At 37.9% G+C, this 10575-nt stretch overlaps 1 non-coding gene across 1 annotated transcript; it reads right to left on the minus strand.

The window, feature by feature from the left end:
• Positions 1-3908: 3908 nt before the first annotated feature.
• On the minus strand, positions 3909-4015 carry LOC139013437 (U6 spliceosomal RNA). Its single transcript, XR_011472070.1, has one exon. It is a non-coding gene; the product is annotated as a U6 spliceosomal RNA (small nuclear RNA).
• Between the last annotated feature and the right edge of the window lie 6560 nt (positions 4016-10575).

The following is a 10575-nucleotide window of genomic DNA, read 5'->3' on the forward strand; positions in this document are numbered from 1 at the left end:
GAGGAGGCGGCAGATAAGGACAGAGCTCTAGAGATCTGCAGAGATCTTACACAAGTCTGATTTAATACTGATCTCCATAAAGCTAACTGAAATGGGGCTAAAGGGTGGGAACACATCACATAGAAAATAGGCAGAATAAATTCTCAGAGCTCAAACTGGCTGTTCATGTTTCCACTATCCAAGTGAAGTAATTTGTGATACAAAGGGCATTGGATAATGAGCTCAGAAGAGTTTCACCTTAGTTGTAAGGATAAGTTGGCTGTATGCAAAAGGCTGATATTGACATGCACCCCAATAAGACTTGAAAACAAGCCACAAACTGATTTGCCTGATTCCAAGGAACTTAACTGCATATCAGAAAAAAAAATCCAATGCTATTTAAAGGAATACAACAGAACCCAGCAAAGAACAACATAAAATTTATAATGATGACATCAAACACAAAACTAAGCAGGCATGCAAAGAAGAAGAAAATGTGATTATAATCAGATGAAAAGAAAAAACAGACCCAGAAAATCACCCAGAAATTAGATAAAACTAGCAGACAAGAATGTTAAAACAGTAATTGTAAGTGTGCTCCATATGAAAGTAGAGGAAAACCTAAACAAGATGAGGGAGTCAAGAGGAAACCCAGGTTATTTTAAATTTCATTTGAAAAGCCATTTGGAAATCAGTAAGTACTATTTTGCAAGAATAGGAACATCTCCAGCATTTTTAATTGGTATATTTCTCCCTGGTTTGGCCTGAGGCATAAGAACCACAGGGTCAAGTTTTAATAGTTGTGGCTGAGACACTCCTTTATTCCTATGAGAAATAGATGAAAAAGAACAATAAAATAGAAATAAACTTATTCTAATCTAAATAAAGCTGACACAGCATATTTTATAAATGCCTAGGTTTTAATTTTAAACAAGTTATTCTACCTGACCACAGCTTTCTCAGTGCAGATTAATTTTGACATTTGACACATGAGATTATTAGATATTCCTAACAGTTTATTCCTTTGGCTGTCATGGCTCATTCTTTGAATAATAATTCAAAACCTTTGATAGGCCAAGCTCTCTCTTGGTTGTAGGACTGTAGTTGGTCACAAGACAGACAAGGGTTGTTGCAAACAATCTCCTGGGGAGAACTAGCCAATAATCAAAATTACATCTATATATATAAAGAGCCAGGGACCGTCACATCCGAAACAACTGAACAGACTGAACAGGCTGAGTGGGGCGACAAGGCTGGCAGGGGAGTTAGTGAGGGACGACCAAACAACTGAACAGCAGGCTGAGTGGGGCAACCAGGCCCGCAGCGGGGGCAGTGAGGGGCGACCAAGTCGGCAGGTGGGGGCAGTTGGGGCTCACCAAGCCAGCAGGGGGGGCAGTTGTGGGTGACCAGGCCAGCGGGCGGAGAGGGCAGTTGTGGGTAACCAGACTGGCAGTGGGGGCAGTTAGGGATGACCAGGCCAGCAAAGGGGGCAGTAAGGGGTGACCAGGCTGGCGGGAGGGGGGGGCAGTTAGGGCAACCAGGCCGGCAGAGGGAGGCTGTTAAGGGCGACCAGGCTGGCAGGGGGGGGCAGTAAGGGGCGACCATACTGGCAGGGGAGGAAGTTAGAGGCAACCAGGCTGGCAGAGGGGCGGGGGGGGGGGCAGTTCGGGGTGACGCGGTTGGCGGGGGGGGGCAGTTGGGGGCGACCAAGTCTGCAGGGGGGGCAGTTAGGGGCAATCAGGTTGGTAGGCAGAGGTGGTTAGGGGTGATCAGGCTGGCAGGGGGGCCAGTTAGGGGCAATCAGGCAGACAGGCAGGTGAGCAGTTACGAGCCAGCAGTCCTGGATTGTGAGAGGGATGTCCGACTGCCCCAGGATCGAGTCTAAACCGGCAGTTGGACATCCCCCGAGCAGTTCCAGATTGGAGAGGGTACAGGCTGGGCTGAGGGGACCCCCTCCTCCATGCACAAATTTCATGCAGTGGGCCTCTAGTATATTTATATTTCTGTTAGTGATGAGTGCTTTGAAGGAAATAAAGTCGAGCCCTATGACAGGAACACCTGGGTGCCTTTGTAGTAGGTAGTCAGAGAAGACCCAAATGGCCAGCAGCACCCACTTGTGCAAAATCAGTGAAAGAGGATGGCAGGCCGGGGAACTGGCAGATCCGCCCGCCAAGAACAAAGTAGCAGTCTGTGCAAGAAAGAGATTGTACAAAACAGATTGCTTCATCTAGACAAAATAACCAGGAAATAACCCTTCTGGTTAGGCTTTGATTCCATCCTCACGTATGGGTCAACTACATACTGCTTGATAACACTGGTTTTTATTAGCTACTCACAGAGATGGCAGAGACAACAGAATTGTCATTCGTGCACAGGGAACAGGAGATGAGTCTATAGGCGACCAGGTTGGTAATATAGACGTGGCCAGTTTGATAGTTAATAGATTAATGCTATTAATTTCAGTTAAGAATTCATAGTTCATCCTCTATTAAAACCCTGCAGGAGAAAAAAAATACAGTACAGGTGACAGGAAGCTCAGCTTTTTGTTATCACTTGTTGATGAGAAAACATGCCAGCTAACTACAGGTTAAATGCTGTTCATGAGGCTTTATTTGGAGGGCCATGCTTTTGGATGTTTCTATCACAAGTACAGTTCATCAGGACTGACCCAAGCCTGTTATTTCCACCAGGTAGCCTATGCGGTCTTATTATGGTGCCGATGTGCGTAAACGTGTTTTTTCTCTGTGGTTTTCTTACAGGTTCTGGAGAGTTACAGATAGTGCAAAAGGTCTTAGGTCAGTTTATCTTTCCAGATACAGAACAGAGTAAAAGTGCTCTAATATGCTGGTGCTTAAAGTAATATTATAAGTTTAGTTTGCCTTTCCATGAGTAAAAACAAAACAAACAAATAAACAAACAAAAAATTAAAGATAAAGTCAGAAATCATTAGCCCAGAATAATACTTTGGAGCCTACGGAGAAAACAGACACACACACAACCCCTCAATTATGCCAGTTGCTCTTATCTATCCCTTTTTATAGTATTTCTCAGCTGTGCTTGTCCTGAAGCATCAGAGGGTTTTGTGGTGTTTTTGATAGGAGGAAGGATAATGTAATACACTATAGGTCTTCAATTCATAGAAACTGGTGGAAAAAGAGAAAGATAAGTGAGTCCTTATAACTCAGCAAGGATAAATGATCGAGGTGGTAAATTTATTATGTAATTCAAGAATTTTTAGAAATATCTCCTTAGAAACTTAATTAAGGGAGTAGCCTAGTAGATGTAGTAAATTATTTGTTTCCAACATTAAAGTTTCCTTTTAATATTTTAAAAGAAATTAAGATTTTAATAAAAAGTGTTCCCCTTTTGAGGACTTCCTTAAACTTCATTTGTCTCTTTATGGTAAATTCTTTCTAAAGGAGTAAGGTGACTCTCCATTCTATCCTATTTCATTATTTAAATTGAGTTTGTTAGAGGTCTAAAGTTTAACTTTTTAAATCTTCACCTGAGGATATGCTTGTGTGTGTGTTTTTTAATTTTTTCATTCATCAAACATTTATTGTATTTTTAAAATTTAAATTCTTTATTGTTGAAAGTATTACATATGTCTCCTTTTTCCCCCATTGACCTCTCCCCAGCCAGCTCCCTTCTCGCATCTCCCCCCCACCCCCCCCCCCACACACACACACTACTGTCTGTGCCCTTTGGTTATGCTTATATGCATGCATACAAGTTCTTTGGTTGATCTCTAACACCCCCTCCCCTCCCACCCTCCTACCCCCCCCCCCCCCCCCCCCCACACACCTTCCCTCCAAGGCTATCTCTGGATCTATTTTTGTTCATCAGTTTATGTTCTTCATTATATTCCACAATTGAGTGAGATCGTGTGATATTTATCTTTCTCCTTCTGGCTTATTTCGTTTAGCATAAAAAATGTGGAATGCTTCATGAATTTGTGTGTTATCCTTGCACAGGGGCCATGCTAATCTTCTCTGTATTGTCCCAATTTTAGTATATGTGCTGCCAAAGTGAGCATGGATATGTTTTTATTGATTTTGAGAGAGAGAGAGAGAGAGAGAGAGAGAGAGAGAGAGAAACATTGACCAGTTGCCTCCCGTATGTGCCCTGACCAGGGATTGAACCTGCAACCTAGATATGTACCCTGAAATGTTCTAAATTTCATTGGTATAAAATTATAAAAAATATATGTTGCTATGTCCACACAATAGGTTACTAGTGAACCGTTAAGATAATTATGCTTATATCTATTGTCATGAAAGAAATTCATGCTCTATTGACTAAGTGAAAATTAGGGCCCCGTTTTAATAATTCATATAGTTATATGTGCATTAAATATATGAAAATATATTTACCAAGGTATTTCAAAGTAGAGGATTATGGGTGACTTTATATTTTTACTGTTTTAAAATACATTTTATTTGTACTTTCATGTATTAACAGGTATTTTTATAACCATAAAAAGACTAAAAATCTATTCCTATTTTTTAAAAGTGATATTGAGTATTTCATTATAATTAGATTGAGGGAAAAGATATGGGTAATAATACTTTATGTCGTGAAATCCAAACAACCCATGGAAAATAGCTACAGTTTTTAAAGGCATGACTTGTCCAGTCACATCAAATGATAGCTTGTTTCCTTTCAAGCAAAGGGACCTGGCTCAATAAAATTAAATAGAGAAATTCAAATGTATAGAAAGTAGAGTGTTAATAAGGAAGGTATGGATACTTTTATACTGTTATATACACATACATACCCAGCCATGGTTTTCATAAAACTAGTGCTTCTTTGCTTCTGTAAAAAGAGGAAATATTTCAGGTTTTATGGTAAAGCCATTTTGGAGGTAGAGAAGGCTGGTTTGGAAAGGATTCTGCATTTGTCATACTTTCTTTCATGCTTAATAGAAAAATGAGTCTGACCTGATGAATGGAGCATTGTTAGAAGTCAGAAAACATTAATGCTTCTCATTAGACTTTCATTTGTCACATGACTTTGATGAAGGACCCTCCTCTTAGTAGGAGAGTCATTAATCAACCAAAGGTATGCAGAACATTTCCTTTTTAATGCAGACATTTCATAAACTAAACCAAAATAATGAATAGCAGTTAAAAATAAAACTCTAAGAATCATTTTGTTTATTATATACTTTGAAGATCCACTGAATATTTTCTGCTTTTTAGCACAAAGTAAGAAAATTAATTTAGAGTTTAACTAGCCATAATATTAAGCAAAGCAGCAGCAGCTTATTTTATTTTTTGAAGCAATAAGAGACTATTGGGGTGGAGGCAGGCATGCAAGTAATGAAGAATTCTTTTTTTTTCTGACCCACTCCGGGTGTGAGAGAGACACACAATCTCCCACACGCCTGCAACTGAGATACATGCCCTTGACGGGAATCAAACCGGGGACCCTTCGTTCCACAGGCTGATGCTCTATCCACTGAGCCAAACCAGCTAGGACAAAGCATTTTGAATATTGTTATTGTATTTTGGCTTTCAGGTAATTGTAAGTTCTCTTGAGTCTAGAGCTTAGCAATATGTTTGCCAATATCAATAAGCAAAAGGTGGGGTATTTTATTTTTTCTTTTGATTAAAGATTAACTTCTTTCATGTTTTCTTTTTATTTGCTGATAAAGGAGAAAAACAAGGGGATAACAGATGTGGATGCTTAGTCATGTTGCTTATTATTATAAAGTGACATTAAAACATGATTTGCTTTATATAGACAGATGTGGTTTTAATCTTTTTTGGTTGACTTGAAGAATAATTATGCACACATCTGGAGTTTACTTTCTGGAAAGGTCAATTTGACTTCCAGTGGATATCATTAGGCATTTATGATTTTCACTTCCAGATTAGTGTGCTATAGGTTGAGATATAGTTAACTCTATTTTGCTGTAAAGGAAATGTTTAGTGGAATAAGGTAGTTGCCTAGACTTTGAGTTGTAGTTACCTGCCATAATTACTTGTAAGCTTTCTGAATTCTGCTTTTAAAATCTGTAGCTCATTCTTCCTTCTTTGTGTTTTCAGGTATCAAGAAATACGGATTTCCAATGCATTTAGCTTATGCCCAATAGTGGCTAAAGGAATTAATTTATTTAGTGTGTCTATGATAACACTATGTTAACACAATGTTCTGATCACAAAGCCTACTAACTTGATACTTCAGGGTAGTTAAAATTTCAGCAAATGCTGAATTAATCCAGGGAACAGTTTTAATTTAGGGAATTGTTTGGAATGGGTGGTCCATCATTAAATAGTAATTAATCACCAAATGCTTGTAAAGGCTCATCACAGACTTGAGAATATACATTTTATATAGTAATTATATGATGATAAATACTTTAATATTTCATTATTTATGAATTCATGCATATTTTGTACTTTTATACACTGGCTACGTAGAACTATCTACTCTGTGATGATGAATAGTAGGATACTTTGTATTGGTTTGTTTTCTTTAAATCCCGATATAACATTTAATATGGATTGTTTCTATAACACAGTTGAAAAGATTACTTTTTAAAATTATGGAAATATTAAAAATATCTGAGATTTTTCAAACCCAAATAAGATATTTGTTATAATAAGTTTGTTCTTGGTCATCTGAAGCCATAATACTTGGTCCCTAGGGCCCTTCCACTGTATGTAGACATGCATAAAGCATGCAAGGAAGAATATTTTGATTTGTATGTAAAATTGTCAGACCTTGTATCTTTGGTATACGGCAGATGAGGAGAACTGGAAAATTAATCAAATTTATTAGGGTAGTGGTGCATCATGATGTATTGGTCAACCAGTACAAGTAGCATAGCATTTGGGATTGATCCACATGCCACCAGTACATCTCTTCCCAGATCAAATATGAATAACTCAGGAATTAAGATAACTAAATTTATCAGTGGCTAATTATGTGTCAGGCACAGTTCTAAGTGTTTAAGATGTATTATATCATCGTCACAAAACCCTTCTGAAATAGGTATTGGTATTAATTAAACACCAGTAGATATAAGTACCTTATAGATATAGTATACTAAGGTATGGAGTGGTTAGTAACTTGCTATATAACTAGAAAGTGGTGTGGCTGGGATTGAACCTTGGCAGTTTAGCTAACTGTCAGTACTCTTAACTCTTTTATTAAATAAACTAGAGGCCTGATGCCCGAAATTCGTGCAAGTGGCTCTGTCCTTGCAACGCTGGCTTCGTCCGGAAGGTCATCCAGAAGGACGTCCGGTCTAATTAGCATATTATGCTTTTTATTATTATAGATTATTATAGATGTCTCCCTTAGGACTTAGATTTAAATCTAACTCATAGAAATAGTTTGTTTCTTGACCTTTTTCTTAAGATATAAGCTTCCTACCCTAATGTCTAATTTAGCTGGAACTAGTAAGGATATTCAAGTCCTAGAGTTTGTTTTATTATCCCAGTGGTCAGTCTAATGTGAGTTTAAGTCATTTCTGAATTCAGCACTTTTGTTTGTTTTTAAATAGATACAGAGAATGTTTTATGGCTTTCTTAAGGTTTGCTTTCAAGTCCTCTAAGATATCTCTCCTACCTTTCTCTTTTTCCATGCTTACAGCCACCATTCTAGTTTAGGCTCTCTTTAGCTTTCTTAGTGATAATCCTAACTCTAGTCTCCTTACAATTTAGTTGCTAGATTAATTTAAGCAATGTTCTGATCACAAAACCTATTAATATCTCTCCTTTTTCACTATATACAACCCAGACCCCTTTATTTGATATTCAAGGCCTTGGTGCTCTGGATTTACCTTTCTTGTATAATCTAAAAATTCATTATAATCATGGAAGCTAATGTTTATTGAGCATGTACTATATTTCAAGCACTGTGCTTTCTTCTCGTCCTATAAAGATGAATTCAACATACTTTCTGCCTTTGTGATCATCACAGGGATTATCTCAGTTTTCACAGAAATCATATGAGATATAAGGTACTATTATTAACTATATTTTACTGAAGAGGAAATGGAGACTTGATGAATTTATACAATTTATTCAAGATTACACGAGATTACTAAGTGATAGAGCTGGGATTCACATTCTGACTTTCAAGTTCAATACTACTCGCTCTGTCATTTTTCTGACCCTAACCCAACTTTTACTATACGGGCCACTCATTGCTCTCTTTTCTTTCCAGCTTTATTAAGACACAATTGACACATAACATTGTGTGACACACTGTTCCCTTTTTATGTCACAGTTTTTGTACTTCATGATCTTGTCTTACTAGCATTCTACCCTCCTTGAATTTTTTTTCCCAATTCTCTTCCTCATCTCTGTCTGTTAAATAACAATTGCCCTTTAAGGCAAAGGAAATAACTGACCTCTCCAACTACAGAACCAAAGTTTCTTTTTGGTGAACACACATAGTACTGTTACCTTGTATTTTGGTTATACAAACTATATCTCTTACTATATCTTGAGTATTTTTTGAGTTTTCAGATTTACCTTTTCAATCTAAAAAGAGCATAGCAAAATTCAATGGTTAACCAATAATTTTGCATAAACTCATGCTTTTATATTGCTAGAGGCCCAGTCCATGAAATTCTTGCACTCAGAGTGGGTGGTAGGGGGTGTCCCTCAGCCTGGCCTGTGCCCTTTCGCAGTCTGGGACCCCTCGCTCCTTACCGCCTGCCTACTGGCTCCTTATTGCTCAGCTCGTTGCTCCTTAGTGCTGCTGCGGAGGTGGGAGAGGCTCCTGCCACCGCTGCTGAGCTCGCCAGCCCTGAGCCCAGCTTCTTAATTCTGAGACAATAAAGCAAGTTCTCTGAGGAGCTGATTCAGACTTTCCACATAGAAGACATAAATATCAACCACATTTTAGCACAACCTTCATCATTCTCTGTGGTTTGACTTTTCTGATGATGTCTAAACTTAAACATAAAAGGAAACCCCACCTTATATGGAAGACTTCAAATGGAAAAGAAGCTCCACAGCTTTCCTGTTTGGCTGGTGGGTTTGACGTTTCTCACACGTGCATTTGCTTTGAACTTCTCCTAAGTTAGGTACTATGTAAATGCGAGTTATAATTAGCATGCTTTCTTTGGGTTCCTTGAACAAAACACTCTCCCTCATGATATAGTGTGCATATTGACTTTGAATGAATATGAGTTTCGAATTTAGATTTAGAAAGCTGATATTCATGTCTTTGCCTTTAATCTGGGGCTGCAGGATTGGGCCCAAATGTGAAGGGAAGAAAACATGAGAGAACCTTTCGGTTTAGCCATGAAATAATCAGAGATGAGAAGTTGAGCTTATAGGCTCTAGTTAAATGTGCTATTTTTCATTTTCATGAAAACTGGCCCATGTTATTACTGTGCAGCCCCTAACCAGCTGTTCCTTTCTATTGTGCTTCAGTGAGTCCTCTGTTTTAAATTTATTTATCACTTGGGATCCCCAGGGGTGAAGTAACATTCATAAGATTCAAGGTAGTAATTGGGATTTTGTCTGTTTTTAGATTTTTAATGTAATCCAACATGTTTAAAATGTTTTCTCTTAATTGCTATTATGAGTATGTGAATGTTTGTTTAAGCCTGCAGAATGGCCTCCATGCTCAAGTGAGGAAAAATATTGAAGAATTAAAAGGCTAATTAAAACCTTAAAACCATGTTCTCACTGCTCTCACCTGCCCTTCACTATTCTGCCAAGCTTGTATGATTGCCTCAGTTTCCCATTTAGCCCTGGAGTTGTAGACTTGGGCCGTGAGAGCAGAGACATTTATATGCCTACACGTTTAACATAATAATAAACATTATGTTCATGTAACTGCAGCTTCAATCATTTTATGCCTTCACTGGCTTGATGGCAGAGTTTCACCAACAGGAGAAAATCCTTTGTTTTGTCACATTGGGAATGGTCATTTTATTATAATATCACATGATTATAATAAAAATAATTTATGTGCTAATGTCTGATATGATGAGTTTTTATGGCAAACTTGCCAGTTATTTTTATTTATTTTTTCTAATATATTTGTATTGATTTTTTACAGAGAGGAAGGGAGAATGATAGAGAGTTAGAAACATCGATCAGCTGCCTCCTGCACACCCCCCACCAGGGATGTGCCCGCAACCAAGGTACATGCCCTTGACCAGAATTGAACCAGGGACCCTTCAGTCCACAGGCTAATGCTCTATCCACTGAGCCAAACCGGTTAGGGCTTGCTAGTTATTTTTTATTAATAAAAAATAAAATGAAGTAACCAGAAGTAAAATAAAGAGTTGTCAAAACTCAGACAAATCTATTTAGATCTAAATAAGATAAGTTCTCACCAACTCCTCTGCCCCCTTATCCTTCACAAGTGCTTGTCTCGGCACATGTCTTTCCCATCTAATCCTGCCTTGGCATTTGCTTCTTGGAGGGTCTGAACTAACACAGTAATAAAAGTGCAATAAATATTAGCTATTTTATTTAACTTTTAGCTATATTACTCTTTCCTCTATGGCTCCAAATTTATTTGTTTTCTTTCTGTTTTCTATTAAAAACGAAAATAATCTTTCTGATAGTTGTAAAATAATTCATTATTTTAGGAGGACAGTAATGATTTAATATGGAA

The sequence above is a fragment of the Myotis yumanensis genome, unplaced genomic scaffold, assembly GCF_028538775.1.
Source record: "Myotis yumanensis isolate MYYU_CA2020_CCGP unplaced genomic scaffold, mMyoYum1.0.hap1 SCAF_6, whole genome shotgun sequence".
Classification (NCBI taxonomy): domain Eukaryota; kingdom Metazoa; phylum Chordata; class Mammalia; order Chiroptera; family Vespertilionidae; genus Myotis; species Myotis yumanensis.